A 27,465-nucleotide genomic window follows, 5' to 3' on the forward strand; every position below is an offset into this window, starting at 1 on the left:
ATTAACTTTCTCGTCCTACCCTGTTTCTACCTATAAATACCTTCCATTTTGTACAATTCCTTGAAGCATCTTTCTGTTTACCAGATGAGATGTTGCCCGATTCATGAATTTTTGAATGAAGCCAATTAGATCTTTAAATTCACTAGGTTGAACTTTTGTTCAACAACAAGAGAAAATTTGGGTATAAATTCCGAGAGAAAAATCTAAAAAGTTAGTTTGTGTGTATATTGTGAAGGACAAAAACACGCTTTGTGAAAATGTTGTGCTTGATCCTGTAGTCAATGAAGAACGACCAAAGTTAAGAGAGAACAGAGACTCAATTATATTTGTGGTTTACTGAGACAATGCTGGTATCAGTGGTTGTTGATTTGACAAATGTATGGAACTTCCCTTTGTGCCAAGCACTATGCTAGTTCTTGGGTATACTACGAAAAACGAGATGAAGGAGATAATCTTGCCTTCCCAGTTCTTACAACCTATGGAGAAAGACAAATTCACAAGCCATGGCAATAAATTGGGGTAAGTTTTAGGATGGGAGATGTAAGAACTATTGGAGTGCAAAGCAGAAGTCCCTGGACTAATCTAGGAAGTTCAGAGAAGGCTTTCCAAGAGAACTAACACTAGCCTGATATTGAAGGATGAGTGGAGTTAGCTGTATGAGAGGAAATGGAAGAATGGCTCCAATAGAGGGACCACCATTGCCAAAAGAAACAGACAGAAATAAGCATGGGGAGTCCAAAGAATCGACGGGAGTTCAGCATGGCTGGGAATAGTGGAATGTGAGTGGGGAGGTGCTGAGAGATGCCTGGAGAGGTAGAGGGAACTTGTCTTTGCAGCAATTCTGAAGACCTAGATTAGAAAAAAACAGTCAACAATCACTGAACTAAATGAAGAAAAATGTTGTGAATCATCCTAATTCTTTAGCATAAATAATTTCACTTTTATATAGATCCACCTTACACTTTCCAAGCCATATTTTCAGCAAATTTATGTTTGGCAAATAGAATGGAGCCAGTTTTCCCAGTCCAGAACTCACCACAGCACTCCATGTTGGACACTCATGTGGTCACCTCACAAGCCACTGGGTAGGCTCTCTCCTCCAGCTGGAATCTCATTCCAAGGCTGGATTCACATTGCACACAATGGATCATGGCATCACATCAAACTCTTGGAAATGATGCTGAAAATTTTATAATAATAATTTTTTAAAAACCACTTCAGTCTGTCACTCTTTCGTTCCCCCTTTCTTCCATCCCACACAACAAGTAGGCCTTATCTGGATTGTTTCATATTGTATCATCTTTGCTGTGATTATAGAAATAGAGTATATTTGCTCCTTTCTTGGTGACTCTGGAAGTTTGTTGTCAACTCTCATCTTTTTGGAGAGAAAAAAATATGGCATACAACTCTGAGACAGGAAATGTCTGCTATCTGCCAGCTACATCTCAGAAATATCAGAGAATAATGAAGGGTCATATGGAATAACAGATTATTTGCTTTGCCGCAACTGTAATTTACAAGAGCAAACGCAATGGTCCAGGAATGTATGAAATGTACGTTATGTTAAATTTGAGGTCATCCTCTCACTTGTCAGAACAGGGCTTCTTGTCCGAAGTTCCAAAACTTTAGAGGCCTGTGAAATACTTGGACAGGTTCCAAGGCAGAGCAATGAAAGTGATAAAAGATTTGAAGGCTAATACCTTTGAGGAAAGGCTAAAAGAACAAGAATTATTTCTCCTCTAAATGAGAAGTCAGAGATAATTTAACAATCTTCAAGTATATGAGAGGTTTTATGTGTAGAGCAATGGTGTCCAAATCCAGGGACATTTGAGCAAGGAGGCCTGGGTACAGCGAAGGCACCCTGGCAGGCAGGGTTGCTGTGTGTTGGCACAGGGTGTTTCACCGAAGAACCCTGTTCTTCTGAAGCCCGGAAGATTAGATATTATCTAGCAGCGAGGTGTCATGGACTGTCTGCATGAGCACTTGGGTAAAATAAATGACTTCTAAGAATCTTTAAATTCAGTAGTTTTCAGGTTTTTAAAAGGTCTTCCGTTTGAGGAGACTCTGAGGGCAAATAAATTATTGGCCAAGACTTTATTCTTCCACTTTCTAGAAATAGTAGCACATCCTGATCATTATTGGTAATATCTGCAAACAGCATTCCAGAAGCTTCTATCATATTGCCAGTTTGCCAGTCTTATACACAATTACATAATATATATATACACACAATATATACACAATATTCAATAATCATATTACTAGTCTTATACACAATACTTTCAAAAATATTTCTACTCCTGTATCTCCTAGGTCATTTCTATTCCACTTATCTCCTACAATCTGATAAGATGCTATTGTACATCTCAGCCTTTCATTCTCAAAACTGAGGATGATACATATATAGTCTAATAATTCAGTTGAAATAAACATTCTTCCATTTCAGTAGCAAAATCTATGCATGGAGACACCTGCATATTTTTGGAAGTATACTAAGTTATAATTTTATGACAGACGGCAGCATAGCATTCCATTTACAATCTTTTTAGAAGGGTGGATGATAACAGAAGCTAGGACAATACAATAAAATCCTATGTCTGCAATAAAAAGTCAGACTTCACTCTCCTGAAACGGGCTCATGCAGATCACTATATCTCTGTTTACGGGGAATTTTAAGATAGTCACAAAACAAAACTGCCAAGCATGAAAGAATAATTCCTTTAACAGCTGTTCAGTAAGGTCAAAAACACAGAAACTACTGAAGGTTACAAAAGTATAGCCAGAACTCTTGGGAGTTTAGCTCCATTGCAACAGAAATTTCAGAATCATCTTCTGGTTGTACCCCAGCGGATGTTAGAATGCTTGTGATTGGTTTACAAGATTTTAGGAGGTCAATTCTGTCATTTGTCTTACCACCTCACGCCACATGCCCGAGGAGACAGAGAGGATAAATAAAAGCATAGATGTCTCTGATGCTTAGTTCTAAAAAGAAACAAACGTGGATCAATAGGAACAATCTGACACCAATATCCCAATTTCTGCTCAGATATCAGCAATAGGAAGGCTATTGTGTACAATCCTGAAAATGTGTTCTCCAAATGCACTATTGACAGAAAAGCTGGACATAATAAGAAATTAAATGAAGCTGAATAAATACCTTTACCGAGGGCTAGACATCAAAACTATATGTGGTGAAAAATAACCAAAAGAAAAAAAGGCACACATCAAAAGGTCACCATACACAGCATTGCTATTTTTGTGCTTCATGACTCCAAATTGAAACATAAAATCAGCCCAAAGGCAGATCTGTTTCTTTTTTGCTACTTAATTTGAATAAATTTCTCTCTACTTTTGTATTTATACTTGTTTTTTAAATTCTCATTGAAACCCAAATTTTAAGAAACAGAAGGAATTAGGTAGTGTGATTTAGACTTTGAAGTTATCTCAGGGAACCCCAATGTAAATAGTTTTTTGCCATTCTGTTTAAAAGCATAAAGTGGTGAAGTAGAAATTAATATAAATCAGTGTACCGTGACTATGAACATAATGTTTATCAAGGTGACTCCTTGAGTTTCTCATTTGTTATCCTCATCCGATCTTAAATTTCACAGATTCTGTGCTTTCTTTCTAGTAGTCCAGCATTACCTCAATATTCTGAAAACCTCGATGACTTCATACTGTTAATACCACATTTGATTACATTTGTTATTAAAAAGATTAAAGATGCGTTTGGACTGTGAAAGCTGCTTCTCATTTTTCCAAATGCAACAAAATACAACTCTGTGCAGATCCTGCTTAGAACTTGGAACTTTTCCCTATTAAAGGGCTGCTGACTTAAATGCAACGAAAGCAAGCACTAGTTAAATTGGTTAAACTTTGACAGAGATGTTTTCAAAATCCTCAGATGGAGCAATCTATAAAACTTTGGTGATAAAATGTCCTCTCAGAATAAAAAAAAATCTTAATATAAGTGTGAAGGATTTGAAACACTTTCATATTTGACAAATTTCTCACCCCTAAGAAACTGGCACTTCCATTGTCACTCCCATTTTAGGGACAGGAAAATCAAGGCAATTTATCCAAAGTCGTAACAGTACCAGGCCTAAAACCTAGGTCCTCCAAGTTGAGCTCATGAAACTTGCTTATGCCACCTCAAGCATATACACAGAGAACTTTCTATTTATAAGCACGTCATGTCACAAAGATACATTGGCAAGCAATGGCATTTTTCCCAATGAAACACTGTGATGAAAATTTGGCTTTCTAGAAGAGTCCTTGACAGCCCATTTATCCAAAAGAAGAATATTCATGGTAGTTATACTTCCGATCATATTTATAATGATCTTTCTAAGAGAAAATGCATTTAGAGGTCTCCTTTAGGGCACAGGAATATACCTCACCTAGTGAAGAGTATCAAATTCACCCCCACTCACCAGCAGTGGGAACAGGGCCCCCCTAATTCCACCCCAGCAGAGAGGTGGTTAATGCGTGGGAGCTCCGAGAAGTCACTGTGAAGAGTTCATAATTTCTTCAGTTTCCTTTAGATAATCCACCTTATGCTGGCTTTCCAATACTCCTATTCTTTTCTTTTTCAAGTACAAAGGAATGCCTTCCTTCTTCCTTTCCCATAGAAGAAAGCTACTCCCAACTTTCAACCATAATTCCTTACAATCTCTCCCTTATTGTACTCTCTGAAACACACATTTCTTTAAAGTTTTTAAAACATTTTTTCAGAGGAAGTTTGGCCCTGAGTTAATGTCTGTTGCCAATCTTCTTTTTGCTTGAGGAAGACTGTCGCTGAGCTAACATCTGTGCCAATCTTCCTCTGTTTTATGTGGGATGCCACCACAGCATGGCTTGATGAGCACTGAGAGGTCAGCACCCAAGATCTGAACCTGTGAACCCCGGGCCACTGAAGCAGAGCATGCGAACTTAACCGCTATGCCACTGGGCTGGCCCCTAAACTCTTTTTTAACTATGTGAACAAGTGGTTCCTAGCCCTCCAGCCTTTTAAAATATTCTTTACTTACGATCCAATTAAACTCCTCAGATATCCATCCCACCTATAGGAGGATGCCCGTGGCCCACTTCCACTATGTCTGAGTATTCCCAATTTTCTTAGGTTCCCTTGGTCCCCTCCCACTCCCATTTCCCATCCTGAGGAATACTTGATGTCCAAATTTTGGATCCCGCATATGGTGATCTTTCCTCTGATGATAAACCTTGTTAAGGCCTGCTCTCCATTCCTTTTTCACCCAGAGTACACTGCTGCATGTGACCAAAAGATTACTAAAAGTATGTAGATAACCAGTGATAGTGACAGCATATTGGAAATCACTGGTCTTAAAGTTTCGTGACTGTTCTCTGTGTATATTAGTGTCCTACAGCTGCTGTAATGAAGTACCACAAATTGGGTGGTTTAAAATAATAGAAGTGTATTGTCTCACAGTTCTGGAGGCTAGCAGTTCAAAATCAAAGCTTTGACTGGGTCATACTCCCTCTAAAACTTTTAGGGGAGAATCCTTCCTTGCCTCTCCCTAACTTTTGGTGGTGGCCATCCCAGTCCAAGGGCAGAAGACCAATGTTTCAGTTCAAGCAGGCAAGCAGGAAGGGAACAAATCCTCCCTTCCTCTGTGTTTCGTTCTCTTTAGTCTTCAACGGATTGGATGATGCCCACCCACACTGGGGTGGGCAATCTACTTGACTGAACCCACTGATTCAAATGCTAGTCTCACAGGAAAGCACTCTCAGAGCCATGCTCAGACCTAATGTTTAATCTGGGCCCAGTCAAGTTGATACACAAATTTAACCATCACAGGTTACAACATTTCTTTTTGGGGGGGCGGGGGACACAATTTAGCTCACAATACTGTCCCAGGGAATTTCTCCCCATGTATTATTGCTTTGGTGCAGCGACCCCATTCTTGGAGCCTACTCCTAAACTTTCACTATCTAAATACATTCTCTCTGAGTTTCTGAGACCTGGACCTGGCCCTCTCCAGCTCTTCTTAAGGTCTGCCAGAAGAACATTCCAAGTTTCTATGACTTCGTTCAAAGAGCAAATTAGTACGTGTGTGTGTGTGTGCGTTGTTGTTGTTAAAGGCTTTTGTTCTTTATTACATTTAATATTTGACTCTGTGTTCTCTGTTCTTGTGCATATTTGGATTTCCTCTAACGAACTGGATAATTTGTCTCTTTTTCCAGTAATTATCTTTTTAATACTTTATGTAATAGCCTTAATCCACTACTTTTTCAGGTAATATCTATTGGCTACCAATTACAAGAAATAAAGGTATAATAAATTTTCACTTCCTTCTGCTCTCTTCCCTACACTTCACCATTAGATTTTAGTTTATTATTACATTTTTTCTTGTGCTTTATACCTCTAAATACAGCTATGCCTGTATTCCTTGATTTATTAGCCTTCGTGAAATCTTTGGATCTCAGGTTATAAAAGATGAAGTATTCAGAATACTTATACTACCTCTCCATTTTTCTCTCTCCACTTCCTAACTTTTCTTACTTATTGGTAGGGTATATAACTTAAACAATCTGTTTTTTAATTCTTTTTTGTTTTAGACTTAGTCCGAGATTTAAATACATTCACAAATAACTATCAGGCATTTTGCAGTAGTTTCTTCAGTCATTTTTCTTTTGGCACCTATGACTTATCATTATTTCTAGGAAATTTTATTAAATTATTATTTTCTATAATAACTTCTCTGCTCTCTTCCTGAGGGACACTAATTATGTGTATGTTGTATCTCCCTTTTCTGTGTTTCCTTTCATTTCTCTAGTCGCTTTTAACTCCTGGTTCATTCACATTTCATCAAATCTTGAAATCCATGTCCCATGCTGTGGCTTCAGCAATCATCATTCTCTTTTGTACTGCTTCTGATATAATCTTCGTTTCTGTTGTTTTTTGTTTTCTCTTCTACTTTTTCTCTTACTTCTGTCAGTTCATGTTTCATTTGCTTCTGGTACCTTGCTTTATTTTCTCATTGTTCTCTGCATTGAGGTCCTGATTTATAGAGATGATTTGCTTCATTAGGTTTTTAAAAATTTGTGTTACATAGTTTAATCACAATTTTCTTTGTTTGAAAAAAATATTTGTTTATTTTTTATTAGGGTAACATTGGTTAGTAACAATATATAAATTCATGTGTATGTCATTGTATTTCACTCTCTGTATAGACTACATCATGTTCACCACCAAAAGTCTAGTTGCCATCTGTCACTGTACAAATGTGCCCCTTACCCCTTATTCCTCCCCTCCCTTCTTCCCCTCTTGTACCCACCAATCTATTCTCTGTATCTACATTGTTGTTGTTCTTGTTGCTTTATCTTCCACGTATGAGTGAAATCATACAATATTTGTTCTCTCTATCTGACTTATTTCAGTTAGCATAATCCCCTTATTTATCCAAAGAACACAAAAACACTAATTCAAAAAGTTATATGCACCCCTATGTGCAATGCAGCAATATTCACAATAATCAAGACTCGGGAAAAACCTAAGTGCCATTAAAGGATGAATAGGTAAAGAAAATGTGGTATATATATATACAATGGAATACTACTCAGCCATAAAAAAATTAATCACAATTTTCATATGCTCCATGGCAAATATTTCTGATGAGAGTTCCTTTTCTGTCCTTTTTTCTCTATTTACTTTCATGTTTTCTTCCCTTAAAGTATCTTTGGACAATTCTTTTACATAATTATTCAGCTTTGAGTGAGATGAATTCTTCCTGAACCCACTATTTGAGTGACATTTGTGTTGGGGGTAGAGGACGGAATGCAGGACCATGTTCCAAGCATTAGAAGTACTTCTCTTGATGACATAGGATTGTGCATGGGAACACATTCCTTTTTCTTCTCAACCAAGATTGATAGTTATAGTGTTAACTGTAATGTCAATTCTCCTTTCTCCTGGTCTGCCTCACTAATAGACAGCTTCCTGCAAAAAGGACTATCTATGCGGTTCCTTATTAGATCCACCTCCCCTGCTTTTCCTTTGTACCAGACTGGCTCTTGGGAAGCAACTAGGACTAGCTACAGACCCTTACCTTATGTTTCCAAACAAAATAATGTCACTCGCTTTTTCCCCACAGAGTAGACTACTTTCTTGAAGAATTGCGCCTGTTGTCTTCATCGAAGATCTGGAGCCTTGGGCATCATTTTTTAGCACTTTCCTGCACTCTTGTTTCACCTTCTCTATCCCTGGCAGCCATTCCACATACACTGTGGCTTGAGTTACAGAGGTCTTCTAATAGCATCAAAAATGAAGGGGTTTTTTTTTCTTTCAGTTTCTTGTCATCCTTATTATTTTTGGGTGATTACCAAAAAGCAAAGGGAGCAGCACTATTTTTATGCCACTATTATTTAAACCCCCAGAATGAAGCCCAGTCTCTTATTTTTGTTTTGTTTAAACTTTATTTAACCTTTAATTTTTCAGGGAAAACTACAAAGATGAGAAACCTAAGGAACCACATTCAAAGAAATTACCTACCATCGTGATGTAACACATATGGGACAAGCATTCCCTTGTTCTACTTCTTAAACTCAAAGAGCTTGCCACTATATTGCACTTTGGCATAGTTTTAATGGTGGATTTGACTTTATCTCTAAGAAAATAAACATAAAATTTGGACTTTAAATGCACTAAGAAACTCACATTTGATTTCATGCTTGAAAATACAGTTTCTATGAGATTTCAAAAGTTTGAAATAATAAATGTTTCTCCAGTGATCCTTTCACACATATTCTGTTTACCCTCAGAAGTGGATTTAGGTAAAGAATACTTAATATGGAAAATTTTGAACTATTGGCATATTTTCCTGAATTTATTTTACTGATAGAAAATTTATTTCTAGATCATCTATACAGCAGCATCTGCTAACACTAGTACATTTTTCCTCAAATGTAAAACTCTTAAAACTATTAAACTATAGTAGCATGTTACTTTCATAGTGTATACTGCTGTCAGTTTTTTTTCTTTTTGGTGAATACAAAAAGGTAAATATGCAGTGTCCACATCTCGATAAACTCATATATGAAAGAACTTCTGACACAAATCAAGAAATCTAGAAATGCATTGCCTTAAAAATAACTGGCATCAAAAAATAAAACTAATGAAAACAGTAATGAAAAATGTTTTTCTTCACTGATTTGTATTTTTTGGACAAAAAGCTACTGAAGGATCAATATTCCTGTATGAGTATATTCAATAGAACCTAGACTTTTCAGTTAGAATACCTAGCATTTACTCACATATGTGTCAATGTAGTCAGTATGAATAAAGGCTGTGTAGCAGAAATTAACCTAGCTGAACTTTGCTGACACTTGAAGAGTTAGGGCAAAAGCATTGTAAATAGATTGCTTCTTTTAACATGTTCTAACTTTTCTCTTACTGTTACCTATGCTGCCAGTGGCAGATGGGCAAATACCTTTCAACTCCAGAAAACTCCTTTGTTTAGAAGCAGAGAAGATAGTGGTTTGGCCTGCTACAATTGTTTTGCTGATTGGCACAGAGTTCTAATTATTCTTTGATACATCACAAGATATAATATATCACACAGTAATCACATTGTTTTTCATCTGGGGTCCTTTCTTTTCTACCCTAGTTTCTGCTCAGGGCTGGATGTTTCAGCCTTTCTATGAATCCTCTGTAAGTGTTCTGATTGTTAATGTTTTCCTTAATACATTCTGTTAGCAAAGATAAGGGTGGTCAGAGCCTTATGTTAAAAATAAAAATAAATAAGTTTCTTTGCGGATCGTAAGTTATGACATAAAAGGAAACAAGAGTGACATACATTACTTGTATTTCAATTCCATCTGCACTAGAGTGGTGGCGTATGGGAAGTTTTCTATTAAAGCTCTTTCTGACTTGTCCTTTGATGTTAGATATAACATTAGATAGGACATTAGCTACGTAGGTAGGAAAAGGAAATGAATATACTTGATTTTTAAAAAATGGAATGTAGGGGGCCGCCCCCATGGCTGAGTGGTTAAAGTTCTGCGCTCTCTGCTTTGGCGGCCCAAGTTCATGGGTTCAGAGCTTGGGTGCAGAACTACTCCACTCATCAGCCATGCTGTGGAGGCACGCCACATACAAAACAGAGGAAGATTGGCACAGATGTTAGTTCAGGGCTAATTTTCCTCAAGCAAAAAAAAAAAAGAAAAGAAAAGGAAGGTAAATTGAATCATTGAATTGTTAAAGGTTAAAAGCACATGGCGGCAGCAGCAATCATCGTATCTTTATGAAGTATTTGCTATGTGCAATACATGTTGTCTACTGCTATGGGGACATAAGCAAATGCACCTCTGTCTCAGGAATTTTTAATGCATTCTTGGAGATGACATGGAAATTAAAAAATATATAGACTAAGCCAGAAAGAAATGATTTTCACAAACATTAAATGATTAAATTCAAAGACTAACAAGTTCAGAAGAACTATATCAAGTCAGGGTCTGGAAAGATCTCATGTGGGAATGGATGGGGTTAAGCTTTAAAAGGTAGATAGAAATTGGATAAGTAGCAATGAAGAGGAGGGATTTTGAGAGTGAAAGGATGTATGAACTGATTTGGAGGTAGGGAAATTTTGAAGTTATTATACGTTTGGAGAAGGTGGTTCATAAGGGTCTGTTGTAGGAAATAAACACAGAAAGGAAGATTAGGACCAAATTCAGAGTCTTGGTACAAAAGGATATCTCAAAGAGTTATTTATCCCAATACTTAATTTTTGCCCAAGATCATACTTTCAAAAACTGAATTAGATGAAGAATTTTTTCCCATTTTTGCGATTTTTATAGAATTGGTGATTTTATTAACTCTCTCACTCTAGAATTTCTCTTACTTCCATTTGGACTTATTTTCTCCTCAGTGATGAATAGAACTCTCTTTATAGAATGATTCGTATTAGTCAAAATGGGTTTATTAACAGTGTGGTAAAAAGACAACTTCCCAAATGTCCGAGGCTAAATACAACAAAAGTGTATTTCTCATTCACAGCAGAATATATGTGCAATGTGGGCTGCCTGGAGACTCTACTCCACAGGATCACTCAGAGATCCAAGATAGCCAAGGCACCCCTGTTGTGCAGCTGCACTCTGTGCAGCACTTGGTTTTCTAGGTTGCTATAGTGAGGGAAGATCCAGCTGTGGGGTCATAGACTGGCTCTTCATACTTTGGCACATCACTTCCCCACACCCTATTAGCCAGGACAGATGGTCCTCCAAACTGCAGAGGGGTGTAAAACATAGAGGAACAGATGGAATGTTTGTTGAGTTCCACTGTCTCTGCCACACTCTTCGATGTGCAAGGAACATCAATTGAAGGCACATCCTAAGGTTTTCCTTACCTATTGTTTCTTAAAGTACTTCTTTTACTCAAAACTTTGCAGTTTTTATTTCCCAGCCTTTTAGTAATTGCATGGCATCTTCTCTAAACCCTCTCCAATTAATTGCTATTCTACCCATAAATGGAAATTAAAATTTACATTGGTTCTCTAGGAATGTAAGAAAAAGACCAATGTAATTATTTTTATTATCTGTGTGTGGATTTAGTGTTTCACAAATTATCTATAACCAAAGGCAATTTTATTTTATTTTTTTCACTATTATTATTTTGCTGGGAAAGATTCACCCTGAGCTAACATCTGTTGCCAATCTTCCATTTTTTTTTTTCCTCCCCAGACCCCCAGTATATGTTGTATATTCTAGTTGTAAGGCCTTCTAATTCTTCTATGTGAGCTACCACCACAGCATGGCTACTTACAGACAAGTGGTGTGGTCCGCAACTGGGAACCAAACCCAGGCCGCTGAAGCAGAGAGCACCTAACTTTAACAATTAAGCCATCAGAACTGGCTCACCAAAGGTAATCTTAGACCTGCTTTCTGCACCACATCTCTGGCTGCTCTCTGTTCTCTGAACTCATCTTGTTTTATTCTATTTTTAAGATTTTGCTCCAAGTGTTTTACCTTCTTGGCCAACCCAATTTCGTCTGTCAAAAATATGTCCTTTCTTCAAAGTATTCAGATAATTGCATCATCTCCAAAAGACTTCCCCAGATTCTCCTAATAAAATTTAATCCCTCCCTTTCCAAACTAAAGGAGTGTGAGCATCAAATGCTTGTCCTGGCATGCTTTGTATTTGCATCTCTATAAAGCATGCAATAATGACTTTGCTGTCTCCCCTGACCCCAACTCCCTGGGAACATTTGGAAATGTCTGGAGAAAATTTTGATTGTCAAAATCTGGGGAGGTAGGGAACTGCTACTGGCATCTAGTGGGTAGAACCAGGGATGCTGCTAAATATCCTAGAGTGCACAGGGCAGCCACCCCAACCAAGAATTAGGCAGCCTAAAATGTCAATCATGTCAAGCTTAAGAAACTCTGCTGTTGAGTATGAAGGCCAGAGTGAGAACCATTTTTCTTGTTTCCTTCCCATAGAATCCCAGCCATAGCACTCTGTAGACAGAAATGTACTCAATATTTGGTAATGAGAAGGCTGCAGAAATGTCTAAAAGAATCACCAGGTAGTATTGTTAGGAAGGGGGAATTAATTTTTAGTAATAGCCATAGTTGAGTCTTCTAATACTTGCCCATAATTTCCTCCTTTTTAGGCCCAAGAGAGCATTATACTTCCCCATTCCTTTTGTGATTGAGTAGGACTGTTATTTCTGGTCACTAGGTTGTAGATGGAAGTGACTTCAGTGATTTCTGGGTCAGAGGGTTGAATTGTTGGCGTGAGATCCTCCGGTTCCCTATTCTTTCTGCTGCTGAAATCAGCCTGCATGCATAGTGAGTGCCCCAGAAACGTGCAAAGGATATGTAATGGGAGCAAGACCTCATTGTTTAACCAACATTCTACATCCAGTTCTTCTGTTCCATATGCACATGAATATTTTCAAAAATCTCATGTAAAATTCTGCTCACTCCTGAAATCCTAACTTATGTTGGCATGATTTCTCTTAACACTTCAATGTTATCGTTGCAGCTGTTAATTTACTGTTCTCTCAAATGAATCTGTTTCTTGGATTCATTTTGCTGATAAATCAACAAATCTTTGAAATCAACAATTTTTGAAAGCTTTCCTAAATCAGTCTTTATTCTCCTTTTGAACTTTTGCTTTACAACCCTCATGAATAGGGCTATAATATTGACTTTACCTTTCCTAGCCAATTGTAGTTTATATATGTTTTCAATTGCACTATATTTATTTCAATTTGCAACATAAATCTAATTCTATTTGCTTCTGTTAGTTTGTAAAATATATTCTGTTAACATGAAACCACTCATGGGACACAGAAGTACCATAAAATTATGAAAAAAACATTGCAATGGGGTAATGAGAAAGCACGTAGAGTTTGTACCTAAAGGTAAAAAGTCTGGGTCCCAGTACAACTCTACCAGTTTATTGCTGTAAGATAGGGAAAGTCTACACACGTGCTTTGTAACCATTATGCACTATGCAAAGGACAGTTATTATTGGTGTCTTCACAGCTCTTGCTCTGGCTCTGTTGCCACTGAACTGTGCAGTGGCACTTACCATGAATAAGTAAGTGGACTCCTTGGTTTCCAGTTTCCTTACTAATATACTAGATTATACAATAATTGATTTTTCTTTCTTTTCCTGTGTATTAAAAGTCCAGGTTTCTATATACGAGTTATTCTTAATTTAAATGCTTTACAAAAATTCCATCTCTTGAAAAAAGACATGTGAATGATTCTTTTGTTTTTCAAATTATTTAAATATCCTAGAGATAAGTAATTTCTATACATTTCCAATTTTCACTACTTTATAAAACAAACAGCGCATGACCCACTGTTTCGTGTCAATAAACATTGAGATGAATAACTCACAGATGAATTACCAAAGTATTAAATCACTAATCAAAAATAACTCTTTTGTAGCATAGATTTAAGACTATTAAATACGAAGAATAACAGCTTTTGGCTGAGCAATGTTTCATAGGCATTATATTCATTATCTTATTTAATTTCAAAACAATGGTAAAAGGTTGATAAAAATAATGACAAAGTGAAAATTAAGATAATATTTTTTAGATTGGGATATATGACTTCATCATTCATTTTAAATTTCCCAAAGCATTTGTGCTCACTCTGTAGAATCAGTGTACAAACTACAATCTGAAAGCAATCGGTGGTATTTTTACAGTACGTGAACACAACCGTCTGATTTATAGTTCAATCTGTTAATGCACTCGGTTATTAGGCCACCTGGCAGTTTTATGCATTGTGAATTTAAAGAGGAGCTCAATGTAACATAAGCTTTACAAGCTGGGGAAATATTATTGAAATGAAACATGAATGAGGACCATTTAAACAATAAAATAATGTGTATAGACTATATATTTTTTAGTTTCAGCTAATACGTGCCTTAGGTATAAATTCTGAAATAAGTTGAGGTTCTTATGAGACTATAAAGATGAAATTCAAAATAAACTTATTATTGTACTATTATTAATCATGTAGTATTCACATGCTTATAGAGAAGAAAAATACAGCCACAAATTCTTCTGAAAAATTAAGATCGCGTATCAACTACATTTTCTTTTAGTACTCACAGAAGTGTACTTGGGGAAATGCTGTCAGAACGAAAAGGCAGAATTGGGAGGTGAAAAAAAACCCTGTAAGTTATTGACCATCTCTTTTATGACTCTCAGTTTTATTATCATTTAAGGAATTTGATCCACCATTGTTGAAGTACAAAATAAGTTCTGTACAAAAATAATCCTAGAAAATATGTCAATAAGATTAAATAGTGGCATAACCGTGAATCTGTATGAGACTTGAAAAAAGTATGCTTACTGTAATGTGACAATATTCACCCTATATTGTTCTAAATATATCCGTTAGTAGCTCATATAGTTTATGAAAAGTGTTATATTATGAAAAGTATTATAAGTAAGCTGGATTCTTTATAGTGATCCATAAAATTTGGGCTTGGTTTATTCAATTTTATATCACTATTGTAGTTCCTTTTAATTAAATGTGTAAATTAGAAGTTATAAGATCATTATTTTTATTCAGACATTAGAGAGTCAAACTCCATTATTGGCAGCGGGCTTTCAAAGGGATCTTATTATATGATTCATATTTATATAATTTCAAAACATTTTCCAGTATATATTTGCTTTAAAGTACATGCAAAATGACTTAAAGGATATTGTATTTTTGTTTATATCAACATATCTATTTTTTCTCACTTTTAAAATGTGAATGATTTAAAATGTAAAAGATTAATAAAAATGTTATGAGTTCTATATTTTAAATTATAAGACATTTCACAAATAGTTATGGAAAACAATGGCTTTTCAAATAGATATTTCTTCTCTAAAATTTATGAGGAAGTAATAAAACTACTTCTCATTGTCTCAATGTTTTTCAAATGTTTAACCGTCAACTGAAAAGAAGTGAAATACATTTTCTTATGTATTGGAAGACAATTCATTTCTTATACATTGGAAGACAAAATCAAATATTTAAAATATATCCAGTAACTAATATACTATTATGCTTTTAATCTTAACATTTACTTATTCAATAGATATTTGGATTCTACACCTAGATTCTAATATTTCCATTTAATCCTCTAGTTTTAATGTTTTAGTTTAGAGATTTTGATAACATGATGTCCAAACTTTTTCTTATGAAAAAAGAAGCCTGTGAAAATGATCATTTAGCAAGTTAAATTCTCCCAAGTATCAATCATAGCATATTATTTGGGTTAATTTTTTGAGAGTTGGTATGCAGATATTTCTTATTTTGCCATTTACAGAGGTTACTGTGTATTTTTTTTGCCAGTCTAATGCACCCTGAAGACTTTTGGTTTGGAAACTTGAGGAGGTCACAGAATATGATAAAATTCATTTTACTGAAGTGTACTGGTTATGAAAAATGCTTGTTCCAGTGGGCGATTTCACTACTTCATTTACAGCATAAGTGCTCATTGTGCATCCACTGGCTGGGAACTGACCCCTATATTTCTCATTTTCCTTCTAAAATGTGGGTCAGCAGTGTTGTCAGATTCCTTCTCTCCTGTAAAACATTTTATTTTTAAATATTTGACATGGGAGCTTTCTAAAAGAACAGGTTAAAAAAATGTCCTGCTGGATGGCATTTATGACTTGGAGAAGTATCATTGCCATTGACCTCACAACTCTTCTTAAATAGTCAGAGAAGGGCAACAAAATTGTCAATTAGGCTTCCGGGGAACAGAATTCAGCCCAACCCAACTCGTGCTTGGCAGCATAATCACGCAGATCTGGCTACTGTATGAGAAGTCGTTCAAGCCTATAATAATGAGGGTTCAACGAATTTGAACTTCTTTCTCAATGGCAGATTTAGAAGCTGTCGATTTGTGATACACTTATTAAAAGGTTTTGTAGCATTAAAATATTACTTCAAGTATTCAGCCTAATTCTCTGATTCACCAGAGGTCAGGTTTCCAGAAGGCTGTAAGAAGTCCATTTCTGCTTTCACAGAGATGGTGATTAAAGAAAAAAAATTTCCCCTTTTCTGTTTTTTTTCTGATGATGAATTTATGCTCTTACTCAAAGAGAGTACTGGGCAAAGGAGCATTTGTCAGTATTCACTAACCGGTTACTAAGAAAAACTGATATTCTTACCCACCAACCACTTTTTAGGATTTAGTATTCAGTATACTGACCAAATATAATAAGAATAAGAAAAAAAAAGAAATTCAATAGTAAATTATAACTTGGTCTTTATATTTTATTAACCATCACAACATTTTTATAATTTAAATAAACACCAATTGTTCTTAGGTTACAAGGAAAGTAATAGAAAAGGAAAATATAATTAATATAAAATTCAAAGTAGAAAGTATATGGTCAATGTATTATAGTAGAAAGAAATGGTCAATAAGATATACTCATTTTTCTGCCAAGTCTCCATCTCAAATCTTGGCTGCAACACTTCAACTAGTAAGATGATATCCATTTGAAATATTTTCCTTCATGGAGAAATTGTGTCTGGTCTTACCCAATGGTAACCTGATCCATTTGTTTCATTTGTAATGAACTTTTACCAGGCCTAGACCTGTTTCTCAAACGGAGAGACAGAGAAAGGGAGATGGGACCAAGGCCAATGGTGCTTGATTGGTCTATAAGAGAAGAATTATTTCCCCTTCATGGAAAGGAAGCCAGTTATAATAATACGACCTAAAGACAAACAACAGAGGCCCACTGTAGTAACTGCCAGAAGCAGAATTAGGAAATCAAAAGAATAACAACAGCTGGGCTGGGTCTTGTATTGGTCACCTATTGCTCTATTTAGTTCCCAGCCAGAATGGATCTCTTCTATCTTTCAGCATGATATATGCACACAAAATCCCAACCACACGTTTGCATTGGAGTCTACATTCCTCAGCCAATTAGTGCTGTGATTTTATCACAGAAGTTATTTGAAACTGAATTGCAGCAGTTATTTATCCAGCATGGTCCCTGCTCCCTGAGGATAGTTGCTGAGGTTGAACAAACCAGGAAAAATACCTCAAAGAAAGTTCGTGCTAGAAATAACTACAATATTGATAGTTTATCAAGTAGAGTGCTATGGCCAGATTTAGCCCCAGATATGTCTGTTACCCAACTTGGTAATAGTTAAATAAATTCAAAAGGATGCCATACATAAAAAAAAAAAGAAGAAAAAGTCTTGGCTATCTGCTGAAGACCTTGTGAAATTCTTCACAGAGGTTGTGCAACAAATTTGTCATCAAGTGCAGGCACAGAGAACATGCATTAAAATCTAAGCCTCAGTTTTTATACATAATAAAAATCTACTGTGGAGATGTGAACACTTAAGTTCCCCTTTGTGAAAAAGTTAAAGCTATATTACGGTTGCTAGTGGCCTAGTAGGAATTGTTCCATTTTCCTCTATGTATCTGCTACATTCAGATACGCATAGTCATATACAAATTGATTGATTTTGCCACATTTCATATTGATCGTTACAATGAAAGAAGATGAAAGACTATATCTAGATAAATTTAGTGGTTAACTTATTGTAAATAGTCTGCAAATATTTAAAAAAGTTGGTTTACCCAGGGGCCAGGCCGGTGGTGTAGTGGTTAAGTTCTCGTGCTCTTCACCAGTGGCCTGGGGTTCACAGGTTCAGATCCCATGTGTGGACCCAGCCCCACTTGTCAAGCCACTCTGTGGCAGGATCCCACATAAAATAGAGGAATATTGGCACAGATGTTAGCTCAGCAGCAATCTTCCTCACACACACTCACAAAAGTTGGTTTACCTAAGAATTCCCACTATCATAATCTCACCACTTGTTTTTCATTTTCTCTTCTATTCCATGGGGTATGTGACTCACTGCAAAGAGTCTAAACTCCTATGTACCATAAATATATTGACTTAGAATAATTGTTTGTATACATACAGCCCTCACATTTATTCCTTTATCAAAAACTTTCCTTGGGGTTTAGGGATTTCCTGAGAAGCATCTAGCCATAGGAGGTAAAAAAGTCATGACCAATAGTTCTGAGTCAGTATATTTTTAACTTGTATGTCTCTTTTAGCTGAGTCACTTGCCCTGGGGAAGAAGAAAGAAAATGAAAATCAAAGAGCAGGATAATAATAGTGGGAATTCTTACCCACACTGGAAAAAAAAAAAAGAATTTGCGATTATCTACAGGAAATGCAGTGAAACTAGCCCCTCATTCTTTCATCAACCTTTAATGTAACAGGTATACAGAGGTGGTGTCAGTCTTTCAGGTTAGCAAACATTTTAGCACACACTCATGGTATAGTACAGCCACGTGCCGCACAACAATGTTTTGGTCAATGATAGACTACATATATGATGCTGGTCCCATAAGATTAGTACCATACAGCCTAAGTGTGTAGTACCCTATACCATCTAGATTTGTGTAAGTTCTGTAGGGGAGGAGGAAATTTTCCTCTACCCTTCTAGGGTCTTCTGGCTGGTCTAAGAATTAATTTGACATGACACAGATTAACAAGAGAAAATCAAACAAAAGTTTAATAACATGCATACATGGGAGAAATCCAGGAAAATCAAGTAACTCACCAAAATGGCCAAAGCCCTTGCCTTAAATACTGTCCTCAGCTAAAGACAAAAGACGATGTTGGGGGTGAGGAGAGTCAAGGCCTTCAAAGGGAAGGCAGGCAATTCATAGGTAGATGAAAAGCAGCAAACAGGTGTTTGGCTACAAAGAAACAGAAGAACACAGAGGGGAGCTCAGCAAACAGGCTTTTCTAGGTTCCTTCCTGTCTACCACCTAGTTCATGTTATGCTCAGGTGATAGCTTACTTCTTGAGACAGAAGTTTTTATCCGAATTCTTTTAGGCAGTTAAGGAAGAAGTAACAAGAAAAACTTTCTGAGTCTTTTGTTTCTTAAAAATAATCAGCCTAAAATAATCTTCATGCTGAAGAGACACATTTTGGGGTGGCAAATTTTGTTCCCCTTCAGTACGTTCTACGGTGTTCACACAACGAAATCACCTAACGATGCATTTCTCAGAACATATCCCCATCATATACTGCATATATACTGTGTATCGGTATAAGATAATATGTAAACTTCTGCCTTTTAGAAGCAGCACTCAGATCCTGTTATAATTTTTCCTGTCGCTATGCGCTCGGGCACATTCTGTTGTGTTGTCATGTGTACTATTTCACTTCTCCCCACAACGACCTTTTGACACTGGGTATCGCCACCTGCCAACTTTTCAGAAGAGGAAACAGTACTGCTCTAATTTGGATTTGTTTTTTCCAGGCAGTGGTGCCCTTCGTTGAAGTGCAAAATGTTACAGTGTCAAATCTGCAAAAAACTTAAAATAATTTACCTGAAAAATAGGAAAACTATTAAAAAAAAGAGGCAAACTTCACTTTAGGGAAAGGCACCAAAGCAGACATGATTCATCGCATCGTTCCCAGAGAGGTCTGCCTCTCTGCAAATGGAGAAATTCATAAATATAAAAGCACTATTGAATCTTGAGTCCCTCTTCATACACTTTAAGACAGAATACTCCTCTATGAGGGCAACAGTCCTTTGATACATCATTAATAAGAGAAAAATGTACATTGGGAGATTCACAAATGCTTTGGACTTAATTGAAGGTAAAGCTACCTGGCAGGCTGAAAGTCTGAGAGTGGAGCAGCTGAACGTAGGAGGTTATACTGTAAAGCTCTGTTCCTTCTTGCTTGAACTTGTCTATAACTGCTTGAATTGGGAAAGATTGACTCAGACCTCCAGAGCACAGGTGTTTCATCTTTCTTTATAAAAATAGCAACCCGAAGCAACTTCATTTTCTTCAGAACTAGCTTCTTAACATCGCCACGTGTTTCCTGTTGCCTAGATTAGAGAAGCAAGAGTATTTATTAATTAGACTTAGTTAGGCTCTTTTTCCTTAGGGGAAGCAAAATGATTTTGCTAGGTACTCCTAGGACCTACAAAAGCACCGAAGGAGAGGTATTCGTCACAGTTGCCAAGGATCCTATCTAGGAGCTGTGACTGGAAACTACCAGACCAGACCCAAGTAGTGTGAGATGGCAGCACCTCCCCGGAAGGTAGACCGAAGGATTGAAAACAGCGCGAGGCAGAGGGGAGACACAGGGCATCCCTGTCCTGCCTCAGAACAGGCAAAAGGGACCAGCTAGGGATGTGATGGATGTAGTTTTACAGAGTTTGCTTCCCTAATACACCTCTAGTGGAATAAGTCCTTGGAAAGAGTTATTCCTTGAAAGAGCAGAGTAAGATGTTGCAGCACTAACCAGAGATTTTAGTACTCGACTTGTGATGAAGCAGCTTTCACTACCCTGGGTGAATAACACTGATGCCCAGCTGCTGAGGGCAAGACCAGATACAGGGGAATGGAAGGCCCCCAGAAAGAAACCAGATACCATTTCCTGAGATAATTGACAAGAAAAACACAGAGAGGAGCCAGTGCTAAAAGCTTCTGGTGAGGGCCCTGTCGCATGCTGTCACTCTGAGACACCAAACTCACAGCGAGCCACAAGGAGAGCACCCTATCTAGGATATTGGGCTGCTCAGAGGTGCCACCAACCCAGTGTGTGCCACAGTGCAGGAATAAGTGATTCAGCTGCTATTATCTGCTTACTAGCTCTGGGAGGGTAGAAATAGCGTACTCTACCCTCCCAAATAGTCTCTTTCTCAGGAAAGAGAAGAATAATTTTGGTTCAAATTCTGAAACAGGCTTCAGGCAATTAGGGCTAGTCCCTGCATTGAATCCAACCTGGAGGGTTGGCCCAGGGGAAAAAAGTTATCACTAACGATTCCAACCAAAGTTTTCTTTCAATGTAATTTTTAAATCTTTTCCTTCAAATCTTGACTCTTCAGATTATCTCTATTAATTGGTGACACCAACTACTATACAAAATAGAATTACTCTGTCATCATTTCTCAACCAAATTCGTGTTTGAATAACAATGTCCATGTTATATAACAGATTTATCACAAAATCATCTGACTTCAAGTCTAATGAACAATCCTTCAATTAATATTCACAACTGAAAGAAAAAGAAATACCACTGTGAAAAAACAGGAGAAAAATCAACAGGGGAGCGCCTAAATGATAAGATCAATATATGTGTTGATTTTCCTTTTTTGTTTCTCCGTTACATTTTATGCCCTCACAGACTTCGTACAAAAGAAAGAAAGTGAATATTGAATCAAGAAAGTTTTGAAATTATGTAAAATTTCTGCCTATAATAGTCATGTGTGGGGAAAAGAATACTATTATAAAACTTTTTTTAAAAGGTTATTATGATTGTTATTCTCAGAAAACTTGTGCTATAGAAAAGTTAAATTTGTCATTCTCAGAAGCCAGTTCCACCAGGAAGAAGATCTGCGTTGTGATTTTTAAAAAAATAAAAAGATAATGTGCTGGGCTGTAGCTACTCTGTACACTTTCCTAGAGTTTAGGGTTGAGACTAAGAAGAGACAGAGGGATGAGAGGAGGGAATGGTTACAAACAGCCAGGCCAACCTGACTGACGAACAGTAAAGCAGAATAATCAGAAATGAACATTGGATGCTGGAAGGACTGTTGATTTCTTCTTGCCTGATATGACACTGGGGACAACCAGAGGAATGCCACCAATCTAGAAAAGAGACTTCAATGAGGTTCAAAGAAACTAGTCTGAGAGGCTACTATATGTATCATCTCTTGCTCCTGAGAAATAGTCTGGGTTCTAGGTTTTGTAGTGTAAATAAAATACTCAAAATTATTTTGCTCTATTTCATGAAGTTGCAGTCTCATAGATTTTTCTCCTAGTCTTGTTCTCTAATCAAAAACCAGTGCCTAGAAAGGCACTTAAAACTAGAAAGTTTTTTTTTTTTTTGAGGAAGATTAGCCCTGAGCTAACTACTGCCAATCCTCCTCTTTTTGCTGAGGAAGACTGGCCCTGAGCTAACATCCATGCCCATCTTCCTCTACTTTATACGTGGGACGCCTACCACAGCATGACTTTTTGCCAAGCGGTGCCATGTCCCCACCCGGGATCCCAACTGGCAAACCCCGGGCCACCGAAGCGAAACGTGTGCACTTAACCACTGCGCCACTGGGCTGACCCCTAAAACTAGAAAGTTTTCAGACTCGGAAGTATTGACTGCTGCCTCCCAAATCCCAGAAATGCAAAGTGATGCTTGAGATTGAACAAAGCTTTGGGTAGCCTCTGGTTAACAATCCTGACATGCTGAAAAGTAGTTCTCAAATTCTCTCTCCAAAGCATGGGGTGAACACCCCCAACCACTCAAGGCTCTTCTGCAGACCGCTCAGTTCACTTCTCCCTGACAAATGGAGAGGGTGTTGAAATGTCCAGATTAGGTTCCATAGTTTCTTTAACCTCTCCTAAGGCAAAACCTTCCATGATCTCTGAGGTGGGGTCTACCATTCTTCCTTTACTCTTCTAATCCTCACTTCCGTGGCTTTCTAGATTTCTTCAATAGAAGAAACTCACAATTTGCATATACTGGAAATAAAATTCTCATTGTTCAGCAAATGATTTCCTGGGTAGAACAGAATTTCCTTAAGGGGAACTCAAAGCTTTGAAAGGATTACTCAGTAGAATAATATCTTACTCAGGGGTTACAATAACATACAATAAATTTTGCCTATAGTTTAAATTAAATTGGAAATATCCCAAACTCTCCATAAAATAGAATATTATGTAATTTCGTGGTATGTCCAATATCTCGCACTGGAGCCCTGCTGGGCACTGAATGAGATGGTTGGCTTGCATTTAGGTTCTGTGTTGAAATGAAAGCACAGAAAGTTGAAATTGCTCAAGGTCAATGTTCTTACAATGCGGCTTCTCAATCCTGATCATAGACAATAAATTAATTCTGGTTACTCCTGCCTAGAGTTGTAGCTTCCTTTCCAGACTACACAGCAACACACAATGGTGACTAGGGCAAATCCAAAAACTTTCTTTGGAAGAGTGAATGAAGTTCCAGGCTCAGAATTTGTGCCCAAACAATTCAATTCCAATTTTCACTGATTTCACATTACCCCATTGTCATTCTTAATCACATTTTTCCTGTGGTGAAGAAGACTCAGAATAGTGTACCTGCAATATTACCAAGGTTTACTTAAAATCTCCATAATTCAGGTACAAAAATGAATATTTTTTTAGATATTGCAAGTGCTTATTTTTTAAAAAGACAATTCTAAAAGAAATCACTTTCCAGTAAAAAGTAAAAGATTTCTATCATACTCAACGAGCTATAAATATCCTGTCTTTTCTTTCTCTAAATTACAATTTCCATTTGTTTAACATCTAATTTAGTTCTATAAATATCCAATACCATTTTGATATTTGCTCAAATGTGCCAAGTACTGACCTCTTTATCAAATTAGGTCTGTGATCAAATCAAGGGAAAAATAATACACTTAAATTCTGAATATCTTTATTGTTTGTCTAGCAAAATGAAGCAGTTAATCTTTAAATGTTCTAAACCTTCCTAGAACTCTGTTTTTTGGTAGACTTGCCAATCAAAACTCTTCACAACATCCGCCTCAAAAATATCTTTAATGTAATTGCTTATAAAATTAAATAAACCAAAAGAATGTATTCCGTAATTTCAAATTATAACTTCATTACTTGTTTATATAACTATTGATGGCAACGAGGTAAGAATGTTTGCATTAACAATTTATTTGCAGAAGGCTATTTAGGAATTCTATCACAGAAATATTTTTAAAAATACAAGTAGCCTTTTAAAAATTATAAATATAGGACAAGCTCATTGTAAAATTTTCAGATATTATAAATAGTTAGAAAGTAAAAGTCATCCTTCAGAACAAACACTATTAACATTCTGTGTGTATCCCTTCATGTTTTTTTAATACATAAATACGAGGCACGCTCACACTTATAACCCCCACTGGCTCTGCAACTGGGGTGAGTTGATACATACGGTTTTGTAAACTGATTTTTTTTCCCACTCCGACATTTATCACATATCTATTATTATTTTCAACATTTGTTTAGTATTTTTATTATATGGACCATAAATTAGACACAGATTTCTCTCTAGTAGATATTGAGTTTGTTTCTCCTACAAGTTCTGTTTTGCTTTTTAAAATTTTGATAGAAAACCAAAAGATATTTGCCAATGAACAAGGACCTGGATGCTCAAAGGGGGATCTGCATTCAGAAATGAGATGTATCTATATTATATTTCTAGAAAATTTATATTCGGTTTAAATCAATAGCACTTAAGAAACTGCACAGGTTTCAGGGACTTTCCTAGGTGTTTGCATGCATAATTTCATTTAATTTGTAACTCAACTGTACTACCCCAGCTTTACAAATAGTGACCACATCACTGAAATTTTTCTTGTAGAAATAGCATTTAGTTAGTAGCAACTCACTCATAAATACAAAGAACGTTTTGCTCTTAAAAGTGTGTTTTCATTTATTTCATATTATTTAACCAATTTCCTCAAAAATGAGTATAAAAAAATTAACAATAGTGTTATTCTTCTTGGCCCCTGACTACAGCCTATGAGGTAGGTACCAATTTCATTGCTTCAATTTACAGATGATACCCCTGAGGTTGAGGAAGGTTAAGTACCTTGTCCATGACCCAGGAATTGTGGGACAGGTGTGACACAACCTCTGGCTCCATCCTGCCCTACTGCTCAACCATGGCACCGTTGGGAGAACAGAAACTTGGGCTGAGTCTAGAAGATAACCAGTGTAAACATGCAGTGCTTGTGTTCATTTAATCATAAAGTTTGTGTGGGAAATTGAGTTTTCCAGAATGACTATTTATATTCAGTAAATCAGATAAATTTTCTCTCCCTTTCATTTTCTGCTATGAAACAGGAAACGTGTGGCACACTAAGATAGAAATAAGGGTTTTACAGAATTCTGTACTGGTGACCATTTTTCTGATTTTTCTCACAATTGGCAAGTGAAATGTGGACTCTAATACAAGGGGAGATGAACTCACCTTCAGATGTTTCTGCATTGATGGTTTATGTTCCTTGGGATTTTATGAAGATATCAAAGGAATTCTTTTGAGAACCAAGGAACCCATATTCTGAAATTATTATGTAACTGTTCTATATCATTATACTCAGAAAACTAAGAAAGATACACACTGAGCTCTGATGATTACCTTTCTCTTCTCATGAAGGGATATCATACCCTTTTCTGGTATGTTTAAGAGGAATTGTTCAGGCACAGACTGGATTGTCTTCTCGGGTCCCCCTTGGTTCTCATCCTTCTCAGGCTGAGATGTCCCTTTCCTGCTTTAAGGCCCAAATAGTGCTCACATATAGTTCTTAATCTTTGTGTTTTCTCTCCACAAATGATTGTATAATGTGGCTGCTTTCTGTGCCTTTCTGTACTCAGTATGTGTCATCTCTCTATCAGTGACTGGATTCTTTCTGCTCCGCCAGCATGCTCCTGGGCCCAGAGAAACCTGGAGTGGGTGTTTCCAACTCTGTTTACAAGGAGGACTCTCCCCTATTTTGAGTCCAAACCTCAAGCCAATCCCCATGCAGGCAGCCCAATGATATTTTCTGAGTAACACAATTTAACATTCTTCAGGCCATAAGAGGTCAAGGATCACAATGTATTACTTCATACTTAATATCTTTTATTTTCAAGAAATGGAAGTGAAATTAAAAACGTTTTTTGTTGTTGTTTTTTTGCAGGGGAAGATTTGCCCTGAGCTAGCATGTGTTGCTAATCTTCCTTTTTTTTCTTCCCAAAGCCCCAGTACGTGGCTGTATTTGCTAGTTCTAAGTCATTCTAGTTCTTCTATGTGAGCTGCCACCAAAGCAGGGCAACTGACAGACAGGTGGTGTGGTTCCACGACCAGGAAGTGAACCTGGGTCACCAAAGTGGTGAGTGCCAAACTTTAACCACTAGGCCATCATGGCTGGCTCTAAAAGCATTTTTTGTAGTGTCTTACTTTGATTTGTTTTGATATATGTATTATGGGAGTATACTACAAGCTTCTCTATTGTAATACCCAAGACACTATATGTGTCTCCCTGGCAAGGCCAAGCTTCTCATGGCTCATTCACATTTCTGTCTCAGAAATAGGCCCAACACCTGACACATAGTGGTCAAGAAAAGTTTGATGAACAGAGGGATGAATGAATGAATTGAGGATGTCCCCTTGTACTCCTAAATAGTCTATTTCATGAAAATGATGGCTTTATAATGCTTAAAGCAAATAAAATTTCAGTTACCCTAGCCATTTTTAGAACTGATTATCCCACATATTCTAGAGAATTAGTTCTTATATTTTACAATATTCTACACTAGATGTTAATGTAAAATTGTAAATATGAAAACAGAAGAAAAGCCAAATCCATAAAAGAATTCAGCAATATATGGCTGAGAACAGGCCTGATTCCCTTCAGCAAGCTTTCCTATTCAAATCATTTCAGTAAATAAATGTTTAACAAGCAGTAGAACTGATGGTTATATTTACATGGCAGTCAATTTATGTTCTACAAAAGCGAAATTCCCCATCCCCAATAATACTTTATATTCCTTGACATTGGTCTACAACAAATGGCACAATTGTGTTTAAAAAAAAGAGAGAAAGAAAAAAACCCCTAATAAAAACCATTCGCTCTGCCAAATATGTCATTACATTTTTTTTTTTCCTGTTCAGCTGCCAGATGTATTGCATTATATTATCAAATTGATAGATCTAGTGTTATTTCTACATTTACCATTTTACAACAACAAATAGAAATATAAGGAAGCCTTGGTAACAAATCTTGCTTAATATGTATGTGAAGTAGACAGTTTGTCTAAGAGAAAAATATAACTGATGACAGATTTCATTTCAGTCTGCTAGTGCTTATTAAGATGTCTACAAACAAAAAGCCATATCTGGGTACGTCTCTTTCTGCAAACAAAGGAAAGTTTTAATTGCTTTAATCAGCATTTG

Source organism: Equus asinus, chromosome 11, assembly GCF_041296235.1.
Source record: "Equus asinus isolate D_3611 breed Donkey chromosome 11, EquAss-T2T_v2, whole genome shotgun sequence".
NCBI classification, from domain to species: Eukaryota; Metazoa; Chordata; class Mammalia; order Perissodactyla; family Equidae; genus Equus; species Equus asinus.